The 27,309-nt window shown below is 45.0% G+C and overlaps 1 pseudogene; it reads right to left on the bottom strand.

Annotated features, from left to right (window-relative positions):
• Positions 1–829: 829 nt before the first annotated feature.
• LOC136503503 (uncharacterized) lies at positions 830–15,631 on the bottom strand (annotated as a pseudogene).
• Positions 15,632–27,309: the final 11,678 nt, after the last annotated feature.

The raw sequence follows: 27,309 nt of genomic DNA, 5'->3' as shown, positions 1-27,309 counted from the left end.
ATCGGTGCTCTAAGCTAACCTTACGTTTCTCGGATCTTCTCTAGTTAGTATCGTCAACGGCTAAGGTATTGGTACCCTCTACAACATTCTGAGAAGCATCGTCCTTTTTCTTTCCACCCTTCTTTCTCTTTTTCCTAGTGTTAGTGCCCCTGTCTTCCTAACTACAGTTGTTGTTCCTTTAGTATCGACTAGCACCATAGGTTGGACAATTCATTAGGTCTATCTCTTCTTTGAGTTCATAATCCATCGATCTATCTCTAAAAACTTTTTGAGAATTTTTCTAGCTTTTTCTGGTACCTTTTCCTATTTTTCTGTGAGCATAATCTATTTTTTAGATGCTCCAAAATATCGTTTCATGAGCTCCAAATACTTTATTTGGGTTCATCATATTCCAAAGTATCTCTAGAAATTTTTCCCGAATTTTTGGAGCTTTCGGAGTATTTTTTGTGGTTTAAATATCAATTCTGGATTTTTCTGGAATTATTTTAATCCCGAAATTAATTAATTCCGAAAATAATAAAATATCTCGTTTTTCTACCGACCCAAAACCCTATACCTATATATATGCCGATGTTCGCCTCGACACGCTAATTGTAGAAGTACAACCTGTGTTCGCAGCCGCCGCTCCTATCTCCCTACATCTATCGCCGAAGTTTGTCCATGCTAAGTTTCCGGCGAACTCTTCGACGAGTTTTTGCCGGAAAACCGTCGCATTCCGGCATCAACCACCACCACCACAAGGTAGATCTCGTCGTTCTTTACACCGTAGTGTATCCATTTTGTCAAATCCATCACCGTTTGACCGTTTTCCCGTCGTTTTTTCTTTTCGTCAACGTTTTCCGGCGAACTTCCATGGACGGAGCTTCTTCTTCGTGTTCTCCGGCCACCCCGCGACTACAGCTGACCACCGCCCTTCCCTCGGGCCCGCGCCACCACCTGGGCCCTCGCTCTCGCGCCCAGCCCAAGCCTGGCCCCTTGTGCGCGTGTGCCTGCGCGGCCACGAGCACCTGCTGCTGTGCCTTCCACTACAGGCCGCAGGCAGGCGCCGTCGCCCAGCCCGGCCACTGCCCAGCCTGGCGCTGCGACGCTGCCGGCCGGCCAGCAGGCCCCGCAGCCGAGTCCCTCCCTCCCCTGGCCGAGGCCTTCCACTCCAGGCGTGCTGTTCAGCAAGCAGCAGCAGTCAGCAGTTAACGTACAGGAAGAACGTGGATGGAGGTAGAAGATGATGATATTTATGAAATTGCCACCGGTACGAATATCTCCGTTGTTTATCCGTTTTAATTCTGTTTTAAGTGGTTCAAGTTGCGTTAGATTCGTGTCGCCGAGTTCTACGCAGTTGAGTTATTAGTTTATATGTCACATGTTTATGAATTTATTTTATTAAAATATTAATTGTGTTATAATTAATTAATCGCTGTTTAAGAAAAATCGATTTAGGTTTTTAATTTCGATTCGATTGCGCGAGTTTCATCGCAATGTATGATACGTGTTAGCTGCGATGTTTAACATGTCTCACATCTTGGAAATTTATAAGTTAAATATTAATTTGATTAATGATTATTCAATAACTTTTTAATTAAAAGCAATTCAAGTTTTAATTCCCTTTTGCACCATTTAAGTTGTGTTTGGTTCGTGCTGACGTGATCTATATGTTAGTGGCAATGTTTTTCATGTCACATGTTTTTCCATATGTAGCTACATATTGAAATGATTAAATATGCGTGCAACTAGTTTTATAATTAAGTAATATATGTTTTATATCTCAGCAATTTATGTATAATATCAATATGATTAATTATTGATATTAATATGTTTCTAAAATATAATTTGCTTAGTTTAACAAAATGTCATATACAATTCGATTAGGTGCTCTCACATGTCAACTTGTATTTGCACATTAAAATTGAATTAGCATAAATGGTATCAAGATATTTATAAATAAAATTTGATTAGCTAAACACGTTGCATATGTGATAAACTCATTTAGTTGCTTTCACATATACTTTATTTTACAAAGATGTAGCGTAACTTGATTAAATTATATGACATTGTTTATGAATAAAACATGGGTAGTTTCAACTCAGGCTTCGAATTAAATTATGTTTTAACTAATCCAAATTAATAACACCTTCACATGGTTTTTCTTAATTAAAATAAATCAAGCATTTAGGCTTTTCTTTTATAATATAGAACTCTAGTAGTCATTTCTTTTGTACCATAGTTTTGTTATCGGCGTTTCTTGCGTTTTCTCGACCATAGTATCTAGCTCTCTTTTAGTATGTTGTTTTCTCTCGTGTGGTGAATTGTTCTTAGTTGCTTTTATTTGTTGCTTGTATGTTTGCCTATGTGTGGTGTTTTCTACGAGTAGAACGAGAACTGTTTGTGAGCGCTGAAGATCAGAAGGTGATAACCCGAAGCAAATTATGAGGAAGTTTGATCAAGTGTAAAAGGCAAGTATAGCATGGGATCTTCCTTGTTGTCCTATACACCTTTAATCATTTAATTCATGCTGCATGCGTCTATCTTGATTACCACTAAGGATTTCCTAGTACCTTGTACCTTGTTCCTTGACACCTTTGGGTTATTACATTGGGGTAGTATGATGCTAGTGCTAATCTACAACCATGATCTTATAATGTGACTAATGGAATATGCAATAAACATTAAAAGATGCTTTTTAGCAACATGGAACAAGGGGCTAGAACATTAGGCAATTTTATGGTGCTCTAGATTCCTCTCCCTAAGGACTTATCTGTAAGTGATCATCCGGGACTTACAGTACAACTATGAGGGCTACATGGCTCTGGCTTTAGCTCAGTACAAGGACCTTTTCTAGCTTTTTAGTGGTTACCTTTATTGGCGTAAGAATGGCTTGATGAATCGAGTATACTGCGGCCTCTGTCCCCTTGTGTATAGGCTACGCGTCATTGTGCCATCGGGAAGGGGAGCTCTACATCTATTTGCTGAGTGAATCTAATGGTCCTCACTTGTTAGACAAACCTTTGAAAGGCTTCATAGTGAACCCTGCCGACCTTCCTTGGTAGTGGGTCAAGAGGCTGATCACCTCGGGCGAAAGGGTAAATCATGACTCACAGTAAAAGTGTACAGATTGGTATCAGAACGGCGTTGACTATAGGACATATGCCAAGTTAGCACTGGTCACCTTCTAAACATTATTTTGCTACAAAACTACTTTTTCATCTCCTTGACTTATTGAATTGATTATTTCTCATCGTTGTTCTATTGTCTAGTCTCCTTGATAGCTTCCTTTGAGCTATTGGTTCTTATCTCCTTGTTTTTATATTTCTTTGGTTTACTAAAGTTTTCACATATTAGCTTGTTCAAATTCACGATGGCCTTTCATCATCTATAACCCACTTTTTAGGATGCCCACCATTGCTATAGAAGCACGTGTAGTGTCGATGTGGTGTTGCATGCTTATCTTGTTTGGTGTGTTGCTTGTCTGCCGCCCCCATCTATGTAATCCATAGGACGGCTATGAAGACTACACCAACAAAGGATGTTCTTATGGAAGTTTTTGAAGTCAAGTAAGACCCTTGTTAAGTGGGGTAGCGTCTTTTGTCAACATCATCAAGTCCCGAGTATCACAAGTGATGAGACACAAAGAACTCAAGATCTATCTTTATCTACATTATCATCATTTGTTTATCCATGATCCTTGTTCTTAAATCTCATAAATCACCAATTAAGGAAGCATTAAAGATCAGTTTTATCTATCTCCATAGTCTCTCCGAATCTCGGGACGAGATTCCTGTTAAGTGGGGTAGTTTGTCACACCCCAAAATTTTTGATTTTGGGTTGTGCATAGAAAACACGGATTAAAATAAATGTGTTGATATTTGGATAAAATTTTTCAGGTTTAGTTTAAGTTAGCCTCAATTAGTTATAGGAAAAATGTGAATATTCAAACTTTTCTGAATTAATTTGACCAAATATTGCTTGATGTGATGTTTGCTTGTTGTTTCTTTGTGTGTTGAGAGTGAGCAAAATCTTTAAAATATGTTTAGTAGGTCGATCTTCCTTCTCTGGCATGCCTTTATCTTTGTCTACAATCAAAATTTCTTGTTTCTCAGCTCAAGTTTTCATTGGGAGCTTCCTAAAATCTTTTCTTTGTAACCCAAATCGCTCCTTTCATCTCCTCGTCCGTCAATCAATCTCTACAAACTTCTCGAGAATTTTTCCGGCTTTTTCTAGAACTTGTGTCCACTTGTCTATGAGCATAATTTAATTTTTAGATGCTCTAAATTATCTTATCACGAGCTCCAAGTACTTTATTTTAGTTTCTCATATTCCATAATGCCTCTCCCCGAATTTTCGAAGCTTTCGGAGTATTTTTCACGGTTTAAATAATAATTCTAGAATTTTCTAGAATTATTTTATCCATGAAATTAATTAACTCTGAAAATAATAAAATCTCTCTTTATTTTCCAACGCTCAAAGCCCATGTGCAATAATTCTAATAAATCCAAAAGGCCCATGTCTTTATTTACTAATGGGCTTTAATGTTTATTTAGGCCAATTAGTGCAAGTGCATGTGGGGAGTTTTTCTCTTTATACATATACATATACATATACATATACATATACATATACATATACATATACATATACATATACATATACATATACATATATGTATGTATGTATCAACTCCTTGGGTAAAACACACCAAAACTATCGTAATGGGAGCCCCTAGTTTGGGAAATCCCTCGTGTAGTAAATTAGAATTTTCTCTCTTCTTGTCATATCAGCGTCGGACTCTTCGGCGAGCTTTACCGGCCTAACCGTCGCGTTCCGACATCAACACCACCACAAGGTATCCCTCTTTGTCCTCCACATAATGGTATACTTGGTTGCGTGACGTTTGACCTTTTCTCCTTTGTTTCTTTGCTTCTGGTGAACTTCACCATGGTTGGCTTCTTGTTCTCCTTCGATTCCGGCCGCTGCTTGGCTCTCCGGCGCCACCGTAGCCCACAAGGAGAGCGCGCGTGCGCTGCTGTAGCTGCCGCGTTGGCCCTGCCTCAGCCCGGCCGCCGTACGGCGCTTGTACCGTGCGTGCATGGCTAGTTCGGGAGCCCTTTGGCCACCCGCGGTCGCCGCCCGTCGCGGATGACGCACGTGGGCAGGTGGGAGTCGAGGCCTTCAAGTCTCAGGCTCATGCTCAGCTCAGACCTGCCTTTGCTTCCCCGGCCGACATCCCCTACGAGAACGGTAGCATGTTCCAAAGGCCATGGACGTCACGATCTGCAACAACCAAGGATGAAGACGAAACTGCCATTGGTTCGTAATATCTCCGTCTTTCCTTCATTTTAATTCTGATTTGGTTTGTTCAAGTTACGTTAGATTCATGCCAACGTACTCTACACAGTAGTATTAATGTTTTTCATGTCACATGTTTTTCTATATATAGTTAAATATTAAATAGATTAATATACTTGTATCTAGTTTTATAATTAAAATCAATATAGGTTTTATACTTATGTATTTTATATATCACTGATCACATGATTAATTGCTAACATAAATGTGTTTCTAAATTATAATTTGCTTAGGATAAACAAGGTCATATAAAACTTGTTTATATGCTCTCACATGCACCTTTGTTTTGTAAATGTTAAAGTTTAATCTGATTAAATTATATGATGACTAAAACATGATTAGCTATAACTCGACTTTTGAAAACTAAATATGTTTTGATTAATCAGAATTAGTACTATTTACATAGTTTTTTTAATTAAAATAAATCAAACCCATAGTTGCTTCTTTTATAATATAAAACTCTTGATAGTCGTTTCTTTTTAATGATAGTTTCGTTATCGACATTTCTTGGGTTCTCTCAATTGTAGCAACAAGTTCTCTCTTAGCACGTTGTTTTAAAGCTCTTGCTCTATTATTCTTAGTTACTTTTGTTTGTTGCTTGTTGGATTGCCTATATGTGGTGCTTGCTTTGAGTAAACGAGAACCATTTGTGGGCGCTGAAGATCAGAAGGTGATGACCGAAAGCTGATGGTGTGAGAGTTGAGCAAGTGTTTAAGGCAAGTATAGCATGGGATCATCCTTGTTGTCCTATTCACTTTAATAACTTAATCATATGCATGTGTCTACCTTGGCAACTGTAGTAATTTTCCTAGCTATTTGATATCTTGGGTTCCTTATCACCTAAGGGGTATTGCATTGGGTAGTATGATGCTAGTGCTCAACTGAAATCATGATCTTGTAACTTGACTAATAGAATATGCAATAAACACTAAAAGATGCTTTTTAGCAACAAGAAAAAAGGGGGCTAGAGCATAGTTTTGTGATGCTCTAGATTCCTCTCACTAAGGACTTATCTGTAAGTGGTCACCGGGACTTACAGTACATCCATGAGTGTTATATGGCTCTGGCTTTAGTCAAGTATGAGGAGCTTTTCTAGCTTGTTAGTGGTTACCTTTATGGTGCAAGAGGGGTGTGTTTCAGGTTGGGTGTAGTGCGGCCTCTGTTCATAAGAGTACTTCTGTGTGAGTGTGCCTTTCGAAAGGGGGCTATACATTTGCAGCGCATAGAAACCTTGCGGCCCTAACTTGTTAGATGAACCTTTAAAAGACTTCATATTGAACCCTGTCAACCTTCCTTGGTAGTGGGTCAAGAGGCTGGTCACCTCGGACGAAAGGGTAAATCATGGCTCATGGGTAAAGATGTACAACCTCTAGAGAGTGTAAAACTGTTATAACAGCCGTCCTCATGGTCACGAGCGGCCTTGGAACTCTTACGGAATAGATGATCATTAATGGTTAACTGTTTACGCTATTCATTATTCATGTTTATCTGATCATGTGTTTATGTGGGTTTATGATAAATTTGATGCTACTCAATTACTTAAAATTACGACTAACTAAAAGCTAACCGCAGTAAACCAGTGTCATCCTTTTGAGCCCCATTAACCCCATGTTATATTTGTTGAGTACGACATGTGCTCACCCTTGCTATTTCCCCACACCACAGACTCTAGAAAAGTTGCTCCGAAGATTGATGGAATCACGGAGGAGTTCTCAGAAGATTGATAGAAGTGCTAGGCATATATTACCCCCAAGATAGCTGTCCCTGTGAAGGATGGAGCTTAAAGATTACAACAGTTTCACGATACTCTGATGTAAATATTGAATATGAGTATATTTCGTTATATAATAAAGCATTGTCTCTTGATACTATTGTAATTTGTCGTTATATGTGTGATTTGACTTGCTGGGCACACATATAGTTAGTACTCAGTTATGTCTTTAAAACTGGGTGTGATAGAATGATAATTAATTATTTAAGTTGAAGTATTTTTTAAAAGAATTCTTTATGTTGAAGTTTTACACATAAACTTGCAAATATTAATTATTAGTGAACTAGAAACATCACGCCTGATTTCAATGCATCTTTTTCTCAAGCTCATACGGAGTTCTTTACCGGAATGATATCTTGGGGCACATTTCTACTTTTAGATTGTTCTCTGGTCTGTTCTTGTCCATTTGGACAACTGAAATTAAGTGACTTTATCATAATGATAAGGAGAAACAACAATTGATCCGTAAAATCGAAGTAGCGAAGTACTATAAGATCGATAGACTCACTGGCTTGTAAGTATTTTGTGGGGTTCTGACCATCCACATGCTCTGCGTAGGTAGCAACTTTAGTCAAGGCTTCAAATTTTCTTTTGCAGTTCGTGTTGCTGTCTGTTCTGTTTTTGCTGGTGCTGCAGTTGTTGGTGCCACTATCACCAACTGCTTTACCACCTGCTTATTTTTCTTTGGAGTTGAAACGTCAGTGGTTATTTTTTTTTTCATTTTGGACTTGCTATTACTGTTAACTTCTTGTTCCTTTGGCAAGCTCAGTGAAGATCCCAAAGGCCAGTCCCTGCAACATGTGAAGAGTAATCTTTAGTCATTAACCTAAAAGAGTTGCAAGAAGAACACCATTTCGATAATGGTTTCATGCATAATCAGCTGAAATAAATCTTTAGGTGTACCTGTTTAGGACGTTTAAGAAGACCTTATATGGCAGTAAATGATAGCAATCAACAACAGATGTTCGTTGTTGGGTACGAACCACTTTCAAATATAGGACCACTTATCCTTTCAGAGGAAAGGAAGAAATACAATAGGGACAACTTTTATAAATTACTACGATTGAAAAATTGTGTATTAACACTAGCAAAGCAACTCATTTAGGAGGGACAATCAGCAAGCATTATATCACATACACATGAAACAAAGTATCTTGAAAAGGGTGAAGAGAGCTTTAGCAAAGTAACCATTGCTGAATCTATTATGGTGGCTATTATGGTTACAAGGGAGAGAGGGGGCCGCCCAAGGGCCTTGCCTGATCGAGCTAGAGAGAAGGCTTTTTCCTTCTAATTCTTAGTTGATTAGATTGATATATCTCATCTCCTTATATAGAGAGGCTTACTTGACCACTAAGTAAGCAATCCTTATCGATAGGCCCATGACAGCCTAATCACCCCATATTTCTCACCCAATCACTCCTGCTAAACTTCTATATTAGCACCTGCTAATGGTGCGCCGAGAATTCCCCTTAATTGGGCACCAATCTGTCACTTTCCTGATTTGTTGCCTCTAACACTACACCACTCATGGAGAAGTAGCTCGTCCTCGAGCTGCAACCAAACTTGCTGCCTGCAGAATATAAGGTGGACATCATCCACACGTTGGAGCTGCACGTGTACAGCCACCTAGATCCCACGACGCAGTTTGGCGCAGGTGTTGAGACTTGGGAGTGGTCGCAACAGCGACCAGCAGAGGTGCCCTCATGGTGGCCGGTGGCGGATTGCGTCAGTGCTACGCGGTACGTGCCTACCTATGACCCCATTCCTTTTGCATGCTAGATGGCTGTTGGTCCGCACTACATATGGAAGAGATGACGCTTCCAATGGAGAACGACAAGGAGGGGTGTGCCTCCCCAACGCCCGTCGCCGCAGAATCTCAGTTCACTGTCTGTAGGGAAAATACCATGTCCGCCGCCTACAGGGGAACCACAGGCCCAAGATCCCGACGCAGCGGACAAGATCGAGGTCCTCCGTGTAGTTATGCGCAACTTTGATGAGATGTGATGGGATGGGGCTGAATCAGCTATTGATCGCGCATCTCCCACACCTACCCACCGGCTAGGTGCCGCAAACAGCAGCCTGCAGCTGCCACCGCTACTAGCACCTAACGGCTAAGCATCTTCCCTGCCAGCTCCGTCAAGATGTCTGTTGGCTGGTCGGTCTGCTGCAACATCTCACCCTCGGCTTGGATCTACTGGGCGCCGTTTATGGTGGTAGTGGTGGTCGCCTGTTGTCGAGATTCCAGGGCCTCTATATGCGCCTAGAGAGACACCACCTACTAGGAGAGGACGGTCAGCTCCTTGGCGATAGGATCCGACGGCGGCTCATCAGAACCTGACACCACCCATTCGAGATGTTATGGTGGCTATTATGGTTGCGAGGGAGAGAGGGGGCCGGTCGGGGGCCTTGCTCATGGCTGAGCAGGAGAGAAGGCCTTTTCCTTCTAATTCTTCCTTGATTAGATTGATATATCTCCTCTCCTTACACATAGAGGCTTACTTGATCCCTAATTAAGCAAGCCATCCTTATCGATAGGCCCATGACATATCCCAATCACCCCTTAATTCTCTCCCAATTACTATTGCTAAGCTTCTATATTAGCACCTGCTAATGCTGCGCCTAGGATTCCACTAAATTGGGCACCAATCTATCCACATTTGATTTGCTGCCTCAAATGACATTAATCCTGATATAATGTACTTATTGACTAGGTCTACAACATGCAATGGTACAAAGTGGGAACAGTGGAAAAGCAAACCTTTGATCACATCTAAAGGCATTTCCTTAAGCTTGTTGTCGACTGTCTGATCATAGTGCATAAGGAACAAACATGGTAGCTGTCCCTTTATTACTCAGTGAGTACACCCGATGTTCTTCGATAAAACGCAAATGTGTACGCTTCATACCTATAAAATAAAAGTGTGCGAGACATACTAAGACATACAAAAGATAGGAGCACAAGCATAGACTTTGCAAAATCAATAAAAATCAAGCACACAATTATGCTTCCCAAGCAACTTGTGTATCGAGCACACAATCTAGTGTAATTTAGAAAAGAACATGGATTGCTATCAGCTCATGAACACAATCTAATTAAGCTACTCTAGGACGCGATTAGTTGGCTTCCCGGCCGAGCTTGGCTCGCTCTAGGCATCATGGCCCTCAGCAGCCATGCTGGATGCATGCAGGGGGGTTATGTTTGGTTGCTCACACGGAAACAACCTCTTTTCCATTGGAGGCAACCCCATTTCCATTATAGCATAACAGAAATACATTGTGCGCGAACAACCTAGCACAGCTGAGTTGCCATCTGGTTTTATGCATGTAAAAATAAATGCACGGAAAATGCAGCTAGTCTTTAAGGAAACGCTCTCCCCACGCGCTCGCCCGTGCGTGCGGCCATCAAAACATTGATTTTTTCCTCATGGGGCGAGCTAGGCAAGGGGGCGGCTTTTGCATGGAGCAAACCTGGTCGACACCCAAGACCAGGAAACTGGTCACGTGTATATTGCATCTGGCGAGCCTGGCTGAGCCTCGTACATGCAACCAATGGCGCCCCTAATGTGCCCGTGGATGCAAGACCATATTAAATAATGTTTCGGTAGCAAACAACTTGTATAGAATCAAATTAAATGAGAGCAGCGAAACCACACCAACTAGCCTAACTCCACAAAATGACCATATTTTTGCCCATGTGCTTGTGGGTGAAGGCATGGACCTGTAGCCAGTAGACACAACAAGGCTGCATCCAATTGCTCTAGTTATTGAAAAGGAATAAGGGTGCATACATACAATGCACTGTAATTAAGTTGAAGAAGAAAACTGTAGAAGTGTCTATAGCACAAACCTGTTTTGGGCTCCACCTCTGAATATGCAATCCGCTGAAGCATGTATGGTTCAGAAGGAAGTGCCGTAGATTTAATACACGACCCCTGCACCGACATGTCACTGCTGATATCTTTCTCAAATATCGACCAGACACCTTTGGTTTGGCATCCATGCTCGAGCAAGCATGCTTTCTTTGTCCTATTGAGAAGCATACCAGCAATCCTCGAGATCAGCCACATGATCATCTCCGGGGAGTCCTTGGTGGGGTCGAGCGCCTCAGCAATGTCGCAGGCATCGATGATTGCCTTGTCAGTAACCAAGAACCCCGCCTCAGCATTTGGGTTCTGGGGATGGTTCAGGTACATGAGCAGATTTTTGGTTGGTGACGGTGAGGGAGGCGGACATGCAGAACCGAAGGGGGCTGGCAAACTCTAGTTGCGAGAACTGTTTCCAGTGGTAGTAGTTGTATAGGAGAACCGTTGCATGGACCTGCACAACAACAAAACCACATACATGGCGGGTAAGTCGCTGACGATTTATTGGAAAAAACAAAAGCGAATTCGAAAAGCCCGAAGCCCGAAACAAATAAGCTAGAATAAGCTCCATATGATATGACGGAGCCGCGAGGAAAGCCGCAGCTCGATCGGCAATTGCAAAAATAAAAAAGAAAGAAAGAAAAAAAAGTGTGTGCTCAACACTAAGTGGAACAATGTTATGGATCTGCCAGTAGAAGCCGTGAATTCCATATGCACCAAGTAAGGATGCAAAAAAACACCTGCTGGACAACCGCGGGCCACTTGTTTTTCTATTGCAGACTGAAGCGCCACTACTGGATACATACAGGAGCTTTGTCGAGTGCCAGGGGCACTCGGCGAAGCCCCAAAAACACTCGGCAAAAGGTTTGCCGAGTGTTACACTTGGCAAATGACACTCGGCAAACTTGTTAACGGCAAACGCTAGTTTGCCGAGTGTTTTTTGTCGAGCACTCGGCAAAGACATTACCGAGTACCCAAAAAACATTAGGCAAACTTTTTTTTCAAAATAAAAAATAAAAAAGGCACGCCGACACCACGCCCACACCACCAGCACTGCCGCCGCCACCACCATCCACACCGCCGCCACCATCCACGCCCGCCGCCGCCCGCACCACGCCTGTCGCCGCCGCCCGCACCACGCCGCATCTGCCTCTGCCACATCGTCCCCCGCCACCGCGCCGTCGCTCTCGGCCAGGGGGGCTGCAGCTCGCCCCTGGCCCGCGCCGCCGTCCCCTCCGCCTCTTGGGGTGCGCCACCGCCGGGCCCCATCCCTAGATCTTGCCGTTGGGGGAGGGAGGGAGGGTGCGACACTGGCCGCTGTTTCTCATCGGTGGGGAGGCGGCACCGGGAAGCGGGAGGGGAGGGGCCACGCCGAGGAAGACAGTAGGGGAGGTGGGGGGCTGGGGAAGAAGGGAGGGGCGGGGATCAGGCGGGGGAAGAAGGTAGGAGCAGAGGGGAAGGGCCGGATCCGGCAGGGAAGAAGAAGGGGAGGGAGGGAGGGGAGGGGCCGGATCCGGCGGGAAGAAGGGAGGAGGGGAGGGGAGGGGCTGGATCCGGCGGGGAAGAAGAAGGGGAGGGAGGGGAGGGGCCGGATCTGGCAGGGAAGAAGAAGGGGAGGGAGGGGAGGGGCCAGCTGCTGGCAGGGAAGGAGGGGAGAGGCCGGCCGTCGGCTGGAGGGGGCGGGTGCGGGAGGAGAGGAGGGGAGGGGCGGGTGCGGGAGGAGGGGGTGTGTGCGTGAGGGAGGGGAGGGGTGGGTGGGTGATTATGGGCGGGTGGGTTTTTTCTATATTTTTTTCTTTGCCGAGTGTTGTTTTTGGACACTTGGCAAACCTCCCTTTTTGCCGAGTGTTTTTTGTGACACTCGGTAAACCCCCTATTTGCCGAGTGTTTGTTGTTTGATACTTGGCAAACCCCCACTTTGCTGAGTATTTTTCTTGCCGAGTGTCTTTAGGATAGCACTCGGCAAAGAATTTATTTGCCGAGTGCGCAAGCACTACCGGACTCAGTGGCTTTGCCGAGTGCCAGGGGCACTCGGCAAAACCCAATTTCCACTCAACAAAGGCTTTGCCGAGTGCTGCACTCGGCAAAGGCCACTCGGCAAAAAATGGGCCGTCAAAGGCGTCTTTGCCGAGTGTCTTTTGTCGGGCATTCGGCAAAGAATTTGCTGAGTGCTCGACACTCGGCAAAGTTGGAACCGAAAAAAACCCGAAAAATGCGAAATTTTTTTAATCGGTGGAGGCCCCCACCAGCCAGCGCCCGCCCATCTCTGACATTTTTCGCGTAAAATTCGCGGCTACGAGGCCGGCGACCTCTCCCTCGCGCGTCCCCTCCTCTTACCACTGCACCACACTGCCACCTATGTCTAGATTCCGTTTTGGTTCCCCACATATTATACTAAACCGTGTGTAAATTGCTTGTTTGAGGCCCTAAACGAATTCAAATAAAAAAGTTGTAAACTACAAAGTTTCATAATTTTTCGAGATCTACAGTTTTAGTTTAGGAAGTTTTCCATCCAAGGTCGTTTACAAAATTTGAATTTAAAAATTTTGAAATTCAAACGCAGTTTTGCATGACAAGATGATTTCAAATAAAAAAGTTGCCAACTACAATGATTCATAACTTTTTGAGATCTACAGAGTTTATTTTGGTTGTTTTTCCATCCGAGGTCGTTTGAAAAGTTCGAATTTTAAAATTTTGAAATTCAAACACAGTTTTGCATGACAAGATGATTTCAAATCAAAAAGTTGTCAATTACAAAGTTTCATAACTTTTTGAGATCTATAAAGTTTATTTTGGTTGTTTGATCATCTGTTCATCCGACATGGTCGTTCTAACATTGTTCATAAATCTTATATATCTCTCTTGTAGTTTCATAAACTACGAGATATGTTAGATTTGTGAACAAATTTACTTTCACTTTGTCATATGAAGAAAAGACCAAAACAAACATTGTATATCTTGATGAGTTATACAACTTTGTAGTTGAAAACTTTTTCATTTGAATTAATTTACTACTTCAAAATTTGCTTTGAAATTTTCTTTGCCTAGTGTCAAAAAAAACACTCGGCAAAGAGCTTCTTTGCCGAGTGTTTTTTTTCCGCACTCGGCAAAGAAGCTCTTTGCCGAGTGCTCGAAAAAAATACTCAGCAATCCACTTGGCACTCGGCAAAGAGCCGGTCTCCGGTTGTGAAGGGAATGCACTCGGCAAACATAAAAACACTCGGTAAATTTGAGGTTTTGCACGGGCCATCCTGCTAACAAAAGTGGGCAATCAGCAAAGCCCGTGAAATCCTGCACACACCCACACACAGACGAAGACTCTACCGTCGCCGTCATTTCATCTGTCTACTCGACCAAGCCCACTTTTGCCCTGCCACCGCACCGGCTAAGAAGAAATCGTCGTCTACTCCAGTTGCCAAGGGCCCCGTCGCTAGGAAGAAGAAGGGCGCATCCGCCCCTGCTCCGGCTGCTGAGGATGTGCCAGGATGGTGCAGTTTGCAAGCGCTTGTGTAGCAGGCACCCGCACAGCCCAAAATATTGGCACGCAGCCCGCCCCACTTGTATCCATAGCCACGCAGGACCGCTCGCATCTCATGGGGAGGAGGCATAAGCGCCATGCTCCTCCGTTCCTCAAAGGGCATGCCGGAAGGAGGAACGAGGGTGAGCCGCCAAAGCGCGAATAGCAGCTGCCGAGCACCCGAGCCTGCCCAGTGCGGCAGTGCCTCATGACCGCCTGGCCTCCTTGGCCGTGGCACTTGGAGGTGGAGCGCCGCCGCCAAGTTCGATTGAGGTGGCCCGTGGCCGGATCGGGAGATCGGGAGCGCTTGTTGGCGCCGGCTGCCGAAATGCAGCTCGACGGCGATCGGCAACGGGCCGATGGGTGCTCTCTCGACGTCGCTCACGAACGCACACATGCGAACGCGAAGACACAATTTTCCACCTCACAACGTTGCTACCTTTTCCAGCTTCCTTTCTTCCTTTTATTCAATGGTGCTTACAATCCCACGCCCGCTCACACTACGCCGTGCCCGCCTAAAGCGCGAGAACATTTCATGTGTGGCGTGGCTAAGGAACCGCTGGGCCGCACTGTGGACGCAGCACGGCTCTGGCCTGAACACCGTTACAATATGCGTTACAATATGCAGCTAGCTGGTTTGGAATGTAAAACATGAACCTGATTCAACTAAAATATTTACATCATGTAATGATAACGTGCATGGGATTGAGTTCTACAGCGCTGAGCTTTGCTTCTGCTAGGCGGACGGATGACTCTTGCGAGTTGCGACCTAAATCCAACCCCAGAACGAATCGCACTCGCACGGGGAAGTGTGGAGGCGCCATGCTCCTTTCCCCAACCCGGATCCACCGCAAGCACGCAGTGACCACGAGGTGTTCCACCGCCGCGCGACCCAAATCCATGCCCCGATCGACCCTCCCCTCTAGGAACCCCGCGAAAAGGAGCAATATATGGGTCAAGCACAAGCTTCCTCACCTGACGCGCCACGGCCTCCTGTGTCTCAGGCGACAGGGCCTCCTCCCGGTCGACCCGGCCAAGCGGCAGCACCGGCTCCACGAGGTGCTCCACCAGCAGCTCCACCGCATCCTGCAGCTGCACCACCTCCTCGCTGCCACTGGCGCCGCCGACTTCTTCCTCCATCACCGGAACCCAAGCAGCGTCCGGAGCCGCCTCTAGGGTTTTCTTGGGAAGGGCAGGGGCGGCCGCTGTTCTGACCAGAGCTGGGACTGGGATCGCTGGAAAGGATGTGCGGCCGGAAAGGGAAAACGGGTTGTGAGGAGAGCCCAGTGGGGTGAGATCCAGCCGCCGTCCAACACGAGACCTGGTGGATCGGGCCTGGCCACGGCGAGAATGCGTAATCCCACGCGCAAGCGTAGATGGCCGCGGCGAAACGCTGCCTGGCTAGCTAGCCTTGTGCTTTCGACTTACGAGCCATGAGCTTTCGACTTACGAGGGTACTGACTGGATTTTATTGGTAACAGGCTTTTGTCCGAGTTGCCGCTCCAGGTTCCACAGCGAAGCCAGCAGCAAAGCGGACTACTCTGCCCATTAGGAGCAGACGGATTGTTACTCAGCAGATGGACCACATCCCGGCGTCCAAACGTGGCGAAGTGCTACTCATGAAGAAGATGGGGATCCTGGCACTTCAGCACCGATTTCCTCTGCAGCCAAGCATTTGTATGATTCGTACTTCCAGGGCACCCTATCGGAAGCAAACGTCGAGGCGCTTCATGTGCTGTTTCCAGCATCCAGGGCGATGGCTGGTGGAGCAGCGTGGTCTGGTACTTTAGCTAGATCGTAGTCTAGGTTGATCCCAATGGATCTCAAGGTTGTCATAGTCAAAATGTAGTCCCTTCGAGGTAACTGTCGGGTCGGGGACAATCTTTATTGTATTTTAAACTTCTACCTTCTTAATATAATGATACGTAATGCTCTTGCGTATTCGCGAAAAAAAATCATTGGACGGGCTCAGGTTAGGTACGGCGGACGGGCTGCACTGCGACGCCTGGCTTTTGAGTTTTGATGGCACGTACAACGGGCCAGCTTGAGTCGTCTGTGTCCCATAACATTTCAAAAAAGCACCCTTGTGAAACAGGAATCGAGGCGCAACCGTCGTCTTGTGAGGCGACGACGATGGCTCGTGCTCCTAGGCGTAAATCGCCATCCGACGCCGCATTGTATGGAGACGTCTTGCCCAAGTGCCAAGCACCGGATCCACCTGCGGCACACGGGAGAAGCAAAGATGGGCGCCAAAATCACCGAGGCACGGGATGTGGCTGCAGCGTGGAGATGTCGAGCTCGACGACGCCGGTGGATGGCACCATGACTACTACAAAAAAAATCGAGGCAGGCGAAATGGGCTAACCGAAGCAGGCATGACGCCCGTCTCGTCTAAAAGGTCTCAGTTAATCGTTCTTTTCCGAAGTGGTTCAAATTCCTGCCTGCGAAAATCAAATAAAAAACAAAAAAATAAAGAAAAAAAGCCCACAGCCCAACCAGGTCTGGATGTAGGCCTCGTGCCGCCGCCCCTGCACGCTCTCCGCTGCCCAATCCGCCATCAGGGAAGTCGATCCAGCCTCCACGCGCACGCCACCTCTGGATCCGCGTCGCTTGGGGACGAAGAGGGAGCCGCCGCCCGATCCGACCTCCGCGCCGCCGTCGCTGGATTTGGCCTTTCGGCGAACGTCGTCGCTGGATCCGCGCCGCTCGGGAAGGGAGAAGCAGGCGGATCTGGCCTCCGGAGCGCTCACCTGAGCGCCGCTACAGGGCCACCATAGGGGCCGTGTGAGCGCTGCCGCGGAGGGGGCCGCGGTGCGAGCTCTTGTCGATGAGGGAAACAGAAAGATAGGAGAGCTCGGTCAGCGCCGCCCTCGCCGTGCCACGCGTGCTATGCCCGCACGTCCGTTCTACCTCCCACCGGAGAGAGGAAGAGAGAGACCAAGAGAGAGGCTGTGCGCCTATGCTCGGCAAGAGAGAGAAAGAGAGAATTGGCTAAGTCTGCTGAGTGGGAGGAGTCTAGGGTTTCTCACTATATATAGTATGAACCCATTACTCGGGCAAGTGGGCTTGGCCATGTTTAATAGAGGTGGGCCTCATACGAGATGGGCATTTCCTAACCACCTCCTTAAATAAAACGACCACATCCATTAATCTATTTTGCGAGGCGGTCTTTTTTTGTTGCCTAGGTAAATAAAATGACCGTCTCGGCTAGTCGACGGGCATTTTACGAGGCAGTTAATTTTGTCACCGCCTCGGTTAATATTTGGGCAGTGCCTCGCAAAATCATTTTTGTAGTAGTGCACGGGGCGGCTCGTCTATGCCACGGAAGACTGGCTTTGGCTCAGCCGAGTGCGTGGATGCCTCGCCGGTGGCCAGACTAGCCAAGTTCATAGTCCGACTGCAGCGGTGGAGGCTCCAGCGGGTCGGCGCCATGCGTTGTGGCTAGGTACACGGTGGATCTAAACGCAATGTCCCTGGCGGCATGTTGGCCGACGACCTACTCGCACGTGACATTCAAGTTGCAATTTCTTTTCTAGAGAGAAAGGAGAGGGATGAATCAAGATTTGGCACTGTGCTTCTGCCACAATTGTATGCATTACAATAACATTTCATATGTTTCATCTTGTATTGTCTGCTTGTGGATCATTCTTGAAGCTACTAAACTATTGGACTCAGACAACTCTTGAATTATTGGATCATCCTTGAACTATTGAATTCAGAGCTCTTTTGTTCCTTGCATATATCATTCATTCACTGTATGTATAGTTCAGACATACATATCTATATGATGTACATATTCAGATACAACATAGTTCTAAGAAGTTCTTTTCTGAATCTGAACAAAATTTGGTAATAGTCCAGTGTTCAAACTATTTGTCATGATACATATATGTTGTACATATTCAGATACAACACAGTTCTTAGGAGATCTTTTCTTGACCTGAACGAAATTCAAGTAGGTATGTCGGTGCCCTACTGCATTGATTCTTGATTTTGAGTGAAAATTCTTGGATCATTTTCTTTAGTGGAAAGGCTGAGGATTGTTAGCTATAAATCTTCAATGACCTTCCTAGAATATGTTTTCTTTATTGTGGACTTAAGACCGCCACACGCTGCTATGAAATTGAACTGCTATGAATGTGGGCATGAAGTTAGTTTGAAAGTGAACGTGCTGTTATGTCTGAACAGGCTGCTTGTATTATATTTTATTTTACTATTGTATTATATGATATATAATATATATTAATATTAATATCATTTTCATTGATGGTTCTAAAAAATATTGGAATTGTGTTCATCTTATTGATGTGTTGATCTAGTTTGTTTCAAGAAGCAACACAATGGCATGTAAAAATTATTTTAATGCTTGATCATGGTTGATCGAAAGCATTAAATAGTCGTCAAATAGATGACCCATTATGTAAGCTGTATGTTTAGCTGTCTGTATGTGAAGTAGAAACATTTTGCAGACGGCATGCCGTTTGTGGGTTGTACATGCGCTGAGCAGTTTCGCATGGAAATTAATTGCGACTCGTCTTTTGGTAAGTGAGGTAAGGGTCTCTGGATTCCCTCCTCTAAATTTCTCTAAATTTAGATCTCTAAAAGATCTAGAGCATTTTAGCTCAGCTTTCATATCTAAAGCTCTAACATGAGGTGGACTAAAGTTTAGAGCTAATTTTAGACCATTTGTTGGGAGACTTTAGTCTAAACTTTAGAGGTCTAGCAGATCAAAAGAGGCCCTAGGTCAGCGCAACATTTATACCTACGTTGGGGATCACGGGGGCCGGCAGCCCAGCTTCAAAGGTCCCTTCATCTCAAAATAAATACTCATCTCATATTTCAAGATATCAAATAGTCTCAAATTTAATTAAATATATAACTCAAGTGTGCATTTAGATGGAGTGGCATGGAAAGGAAGCAAGTGAAAACCTTTGCAAAATGTTTTGAAAAATGCTAACTCGATGCTAAAGGTGTTGGAATTAGTGCATTCAAAAAGGTTTTGAGAGAGGGGTGGCATGGTGGGTTGTTTAAATAGTCACCAGATATGTCTAGTGCCAATTTTGGGGGAGGCACCGGCGCTTAGGACCCTGCTAATCCTGACCGGTTTGAACGTCAGCTGCACAACGGGTGGCTCCACTGGAAAACATTTGTGCTATTGGGTGGTCGAACACCGAAAATAGGGTGGCCATGGGGTTCTCTGTTGACGTATTGCAGCAAAGGACCTGGTACCGGAAAGATCCGGTGCCAGTCACTTGAAGATTCTTTTGGTGGCAAAAACCTTCTGAAGAACGTACTAGTGGCCATTGGATTACTACGATAGTGGCCTTTGCGGGGGCACCAGAGCCTAGGCTCCGCCTATGGTACATCTACAGTGTTCATGGCATGTCTAAGTGTACTCACCAGAGTTCTCCGGTGGTCACCAAAAACTTTGCACTGGAGTGAGCAACGTGCAATGGCTAGTTTTTCAAAATGTTAACTAGCCGTTGTGGGAGCTCCGGTGCCCCCACTCGAGCTTTCCAGTGACCCCATAGATGGTGGGTAGAAGGAGTGACGTCTAGTTTGGCTTGCATGATTATAATAGGAGATGTGGCTGAGTGAGTTGACGTTGCTGGTGGCCAAGGATCATATCCACACGCATTAGAGCCAAAGTTAGCCCTCCACTCACATATGCCAAGTTGAGATCATGTTCATGGTGAGTTTGGACTGATCTAGGGCATTTGATTGAGAGAGATAGCATCTAGTGGCTGGTTTGCAAGCATGTTGGCTTGTTACTCTTGGAGGTTCCCACCTCCTAGATGGCTTGGTGGCTGCGACTCCATAAAGCACGCGACAATATTGTGAGGTAGCTTCAAAGGATGTCAGGGTTCTTATGCTCGTACCTAATGTAAGGAAAATGGACCCTTGGCCCATTTACTTTGGATTTTGGTGTTTGATGACCAACACAACCAAATTGGACTAATGTAGTTGCAAGTGATTGTTTTGTAGTTCAATAGGATGCAAGACGTGACTTGGACGAAGGCGACGTGATGATCCGATGATCAACACCATAAGCAAGACCCTAGAAGCACAAGAGAAGACCCAAGATATCAAGCAAAGTCCAACACGAAGATAGGAACCAAGCCGTACGCAAGATCGTGAAGAAACGAGCTCACAGAGGTGACCGGACGCTGGAGGAAAGCGATCGGACGCTCCGATCAAGAGGCTCGGCAACAGGCCTGACCGGACGCTGGTGGCAGATGGACCGAACGTAGGACAGCCGAGTCCGGTCGAGTACAGAGAGGTTCCAGAGCCGCAAAAATGCGACCGGATGCGTCTGGTGGCATGTGACCGGACGCTGGCAGTGTCCGTTCAGTTGATTGCGGCTCCAACAGTCGGGACGACCGGACGCGTCCGGTCAGGACGTGATCAGCGTCCGGTCAGTAGTAGAAAAGCGGAATTTTGTCCCCAACGGCTACTTTCTCAGTGGGGCTTATAAATACAACCCCCAACCGGGCATTTGAGATGTGTGGAGCTGAGGAACCATATCTAGGGTGTTGATACACCATTTTAGTGTTCTCCACTTGCATAGTGCTTAGTGTTTCATTAGGTGATTAGCATAGGTGCTTTGCGAAGTGCTTAGGTTGATTAGACCACCGCTTATGCGCTTGCTCTAGGGTTAGGCCTAGTGTTTAGTGAGGTTTGCATACCTCTTGCCACTCAGTGCTTGTGCGCACCATTGTTGTACACCAGAGGGGCTTGTAGTCTTGCGAGATCACACCAACCGCGTTTGTGGTATGGCCGCCACCGTGTACCGGAGGGAACAAGGCCCATGGTGTTTCGGCCGGAAGCTTGATTGTGAAGACGGTGGGTAGCATCTGGGAGAGGCTTGCCAGAAGGCACGTCGGAGACCCACTTACGCATGGGGAAGGCCTGAGGCTATCCACGGAGTTACCCGACCAGGAGCTTGGCCCTTGCGAGGGATTCCTTGCGAGGGGCTCCAACGAGGACTAGGGGGAAGCTTGCTGCGCTTCTCGATACCTCGGTAAAAATACCGGAGTCGTCGACGGGAGTTTGCATATCTCTACCTTGCTCTTTAGCTTCCGCATTTACATTGATTGTATTACTCCTTTTGTGGTAGAGATAGCAACACACTAGCAAAACCGTAGTTGCACATTTAGATAGTTTATCTTTTGCATAGGTTTTGCTAAGGTTAGAAAAAGAGGCCATAGTTAGAGTTAGAATTTTAAGTTGCCTAATTCACCCCCCCCCTCTTAGGCGTCACGGTCCCCTTCAATTGGTATCAGAGACGGTTGGCTCAATTTGGACCTTTGGCTTAACCGCCGTTGAGCCGACGCTATTTAGAGTGGTTGGGATGGATACCTCTAGGCCTCCGCACTTTGACTGGCACTAACTTCCCCTATTATAAAGCTAGAATGGCTTGCTACCTTGAGGCGGTTGATTTGGGAGTTTGGAGAGTCACTCGTGATAGGATGAAACCCTATTAAGAATCCCGATAAACCCACAAAGAGTGAAGAAAAGGAAATACATTTCAATGCTAGAGCTAAGAATTGCTTGTTTGAATCATTTAGCATGGATGTGTTTAACCAAGTGTTCACTTTAAATATGGCACATGAAATTTGGTTAAAACTCCAAGAGCTCCATGACGGCACATCTAATGTCCGTGAGCAAAAACATTGTCTAGCTAAACAAAATTATGATTCCTTTACAATGAATGATGATGAGCTTGTTCGTGATATGTATTCTCGTTTGAATCTAATTATCAATGAGCTCCATTCAATAGGATTAACAAAGCTAGATGATGCGGACATCGTGAGGAAGATCATCTCCGTGCTACCACAAAAGAAATATGCAAGCATCATCACCATCCTTCACAACATGGAGAACTTGAGCACCATGACCCCGGCATAGTCATTGGCAAGATAGTGGCATTTGAAATGTCACGTAAGATGGGTCAAGAAGAAGCCTCTTCATCAAGCAAAGGCAAAGCTCTCGCATGTAGCGAGAAAAAGAAGATGAAGGGCAAGCAAGTTGAGACAAGCTCAAGCTCAAGCTCCTCAAGTGAAGATGAAGAAGAAGATGAGGATGATGATGATGATGATGAAGATTCAAGTGATGATGATCAATCTTCCTCCTCCACCTCCGACCTTGATGAAGAATCAATCAAACTAATCAACAAGGTGGAGAAGATGATCCAAAGGCTCAATGTCAAGGGTGTGCCCATCCAAATTCAAGATCTCATTTTCACCAATCAAAGAAATGAGCAAAGAAAGAGAGGATGCTATGGATGCGGCGAGTTGGGGCACTTTGTGGAAGTTTGTCCAAACAAGCCCACACCCAAGACAAAGAAGAAGGCATGCAAGAACCAAGCCCTCACATCAATAAGGTCATGGGATGATTCTTCAAGTGAAGAAGAACACCATCACAAGAGGCGAGGCCACAAGCACTCATCATCAAGCTCTTCTCGTATGTGCCTTATGGCATGAGGTAACGAAAGCTCATCCTCTAGTGAGAGTGATAGTGATGATGAAATGCCTTCTTATGATGAAATTGTGCAACAAAATCTTAATTATGCTAAAGTTTGCACTAGTCAACAAAAGAAGCTCAAAAAATTAAAAGAAAAGCTAGATAGTTCACAAGAAGCATACAAAACTTTGCTTGAACAATATGAGAACTTTGCTAATCTCAATGTTGAACTATCTACTAAAATTGAGCAACTTAAGGCTAGTGCAACAACAAATGCATGCACAATCAATGATGAGCAACTTGTAAAGAAAAATGAAAAATTAAAAGAAAAGTTAGCTAGCTCACAAGATGCTTATAAAAGTTTGCTTGCTAAAATGGAAACCATGTGCAAACATTGTGATGAGCTAACTAATAAAGTTGCTAATCTTGAAGCCGTTAGTACAACCCCCACCAAGGCATCTAAAAGAAAAGTTCTATCTTTAACATGTCTAAAAAGGATGCCTCTACTTCTTGTAATGATTTATGTTTAGACTCATCCTTTGTGCAACCAAGTTTGTGTTGAGAAAGTTGTTGTAGATACATGCACACAAGAGGTTGCAAAGGAGAATGAGCAACTCAAGCAAGAAGTAGCTCGCCTCACCAAGGACTTGACTCAAGTGAAAGGCAAGGCGAAGCAAGCCCAACTTCATCAAGATAACACCATTCAAGGGAGTGAAGAAGCTTGATGAAGGACAAACCGTGGTTTGCTACGTGTGCCACAAGGAAGGTCACAAGTCCTATGAGTGCAAGGTGAAGAATGGGGGAGGAGCAAAGAAGAAAGAGAAGAAGCAAACAAGCAAGCTCTCCAACACCTACACCAACAAGGTGGACAAGAAGGCCTCCACACCATACTTGTTAAAGAAGAAGAAAAATGACAAGGTGGTGGCCATCAAGGTGAACAAGCAAGCCAACAATGGGGTCAAACGCTTTTGGGTGCCAAAGGAAATCATTTCCAACATGAAGAGCACCAAGAAGGTTTGGATCCCGAAAGGGAAGTGAGAAGTCCAATGGACTTCGGGGAATTTGGAGACTTGGCAAAGTATGGGTGCATTTCATGGGGTGCATCATGATGGACAAAATCATTGCCAAGTGGGTTAGTGAATACTATGGACCCAAATTCCCCTTCCCATGTTAGGTAACTAGATTCAATTTCCTTCAAGTAGTATCAATTTGCATTTCCTACAAGTGGTATTTCTTACAAATTGGTATCTTTAAGCATCTAGTTACTTTTCATGCCTATGTTTGCATTTGCATGCTTATATCTTTTGTCATGCATACACTAGGTATATCTTATGGTAGGCTTGCTCGGTTTCATTCTTAACCCTTGGAGCAAACCTACATGGTTTAAAATTGTTTAGGAGCACGGCACATAGCTTGTCTTTGATTGTTCATCTAATATGTGCCAAAGTCCAAATTGTAGATAATTTCTCCCGAATATCATCTTCGAAAATGATTCTCACATTCATGAGATGTCATCTTTCAAGTGGTATTATTGATTCTAAAATCAATGTGCATGACTTCTACAAGTATTCCACACTTGTGTGCACAAATTTAGGGGGAGGTTACTCTACAAGTTGGATGCTTTGAGACTAACACCTTTTCAAGCTTATCATGTGTGTAGTAGTCTCATTGCAAGGAAAATGGAGTCCCCGGAGTTAAGCATCATACTTCAAATATCCACCACCTATTGCAAGTGGTAGAAATCAAATTGGTTTCCACATGTGGTATTTCTAAACCGATATCATCATGTTGATTTCATTTTGATATTTATATGCTTTCTCCATGCATTATATAGATTAAATTCCCTTGAGCAATAATTTGCCAAATATGCATATGCCTTGCTTTCTACCATATGTATGCATATATTTAGGGGGAGCTTAATCTATATAATGTGAGAGTCAAATTTTGTGACCTATTCCACTCTACACACAAAGGATCACAAAGTTTGACCCTCCCTTGTGCTACTAATGTCTTCCTTTTTGGTGTTTGATTCCAAAGGGGGAGAATTTAGAGGACCAAAAGCAAGCATTAATTTGTAGGACCATAAGCTAGATAATTTACAAGTGGTAATGGACCGAGAAAGGAAGGATAGTGGATTATGGATTAGTCTATGTAATGAGAAGAATTTGTAGGTAGCAAGGCTTAAATCCATAATGCCACATGGGGACATTTTGCAAGGGCAAGATAAGTTTTTATGTAGTATCTTTTAGTCTTACAAGAAGTACCTTTTTAACATCATATAACCATGCCCCTTGCATTGCATCCTAGCAAGTAGGTAGCTTTTAAATGTCAAAATTCTATTATTTGCTTGCTTTGGTCGTGTTGTCATCAATCACCAAAAAGGGGGAGATTGTAAGGAAAATGGACCCTTGGCCCATTTACTTTGGATTTTGGTGTTTGATGACCAACACAACCAAATTGGACTAATAAAGTTCCAAGTGATTGTTTTGTAGTTCAATAGGATGCAAGACGTGACTTGGACGAAGGCGACGTGATGATCCGATGATCAACACCATAAGCAAGACACTAGAAGCACAAGAGAAGACCCAAGATATCAAGCAAAGTCCAAGCACGAAGATAGGAACCAAGCCGTATGCAAGATCGCGAAGAAACGAGCTCACAGAGTGACCGGACGCTGGAGGAAAGTGACCGGACGCTCCGATGACCAGACGCTGGACCGGACGGTGGCGGCAGATTGATCGAACATAGGACAACAGAGTCTGATCGAGTATAGAGAGGTTTTAGAGGGCGAAAATGCGACCGGACGCGTCCGGTGGCATGTGACGGACGCTGGCAGCATCCGTCAGTTGATCACGGCTCCAATGGTTGGGACACCGGACGTGTCCGGTCAGGACGTGATCAGCATCCGGTCAGTAACAGAAAAGCGGGATTTCGTCCCCAATGGCTACTTTCTCAGTGGGGCTTATAAATACAACCCCCAACCAGCCATTTGAGATGTGTGGAGCTGAGGAAACATATCTAGGGTGTTGATACACCATTTTAGTGATCTCCACTTGCATAGTGCTTAGAGTTTCATTAGGTGATTAGCGTAGGTGCTTTGCGAAGTGCTTAGGTTGATTAGACCACCGCTTATGCGCTTGCTCTAGGTTTAGGCCTAGTGTTTAGTGAGGTTTGCATACCTCTTACCACTCGGTGCTTGCGCGCACCATTGTTGTACATCGGAGGGGCTTGTAGTCTTGCGAGATCACACCAACCGCGTTTGTGGTGTGGCCGCCACCGTGTACCGGAGGGAACAAGGCCCACGGCGTTTTCGGCCGGAAGCTTGATAGTGAAGACGGCGGGGAGCATCCGAGAGAGGCTTGCCGGAAGGCACGTCGGAGACCCACTTGCGAGTGGGGAAGGCCCGAGGCTATCCACGGAGTTACCCGACTCGGAGCTTGGCCCTTGCGAGGGATTCCTTGCGAGGGGCTCCAACGAGGACTAGGGGGAAGCTTGCGCGCTTCTCGATACCTCGGTAAAAATACCGGAGTCGTCGACGGGAGTTTGCATATCTCTACCTTGCTCTTTAGCTTCCGCATTTACATTGATTGTATTACTCCTTTTGCGGTAGAGATAGCAACACACTAGCAAAACCTATAGTTGCACATTTAGATAGTTTATCTTTTGCATAGGTTTTGCTAAGGTTAGAAAAAGAGGCCATAGTTTAGAGTTAGAATTTTAAGTTGCCTAATTCACCCCCCCTCTTAGGCGTCATGGTGCCCTTCACCTAAGAAGGAAGGCGAAGAGCAACTCTAGTAGATCAAGTGTCTTATGGAGTGCCTTGTTTGTCAATGGGCTCATAGGCTAGCGCTCATGTCGGAGCCTACATTTTGGGGTAGACCAAGCTTGAGGTCTTAGTGAGCTAGCAGAGGAGCGGCAATCCTTGGACTCACCTGAATAGGGTGTAGGTGGTTGGCAAGCTACCAAACTTGCAGTGTATGTTATTGAGGCTTAACCAAGGTAACAAGTTGGATCACGTAAAAGCATTTGTGTATCAATTAAAAGAGTTTCACCTATCAAGCTACACATCTAGGCATAGCACAATTTTAAGCATTAGCATGAGCATTAACATTAACATTAATTTGAGGGGTAGAACTCGATCTTCCATGAGTTGTTTCGTTGCAAGTTTAGTTTTAGGCCAGAAGTCAATAATTTGCTCATAACTGAGAGAGCAACTTGTTGAAATGATTAATAACCCATCACATGCTCGACTTCTACTGAGCTATGTAAGCTAAGCATGAGTTAAGACACTATTCTTTGGTAGAGCTTGCATACAAAAAACACTATTCTAAACTAGTTGAACCAATAAACTTTAT

Source organism: Miscanthus floridulus, chromosome 14, assembly GCF_019320115.1.
Source record: "Miscanthus floridulus cultivar M001 chromosome 14, ASM1932011v1, whole genome shotgun sequence".
NCBI lineage: Eukaryota > Viridiplantae > Streptophyta > Magnoliopsida > Poales > Poaceae > Miscanthus > Miscanthus floridulus.
Note: the sequence above shows the minus strand (reverse complement) of the source record. Positions and strands in the feature narration are given on the sequence as shown.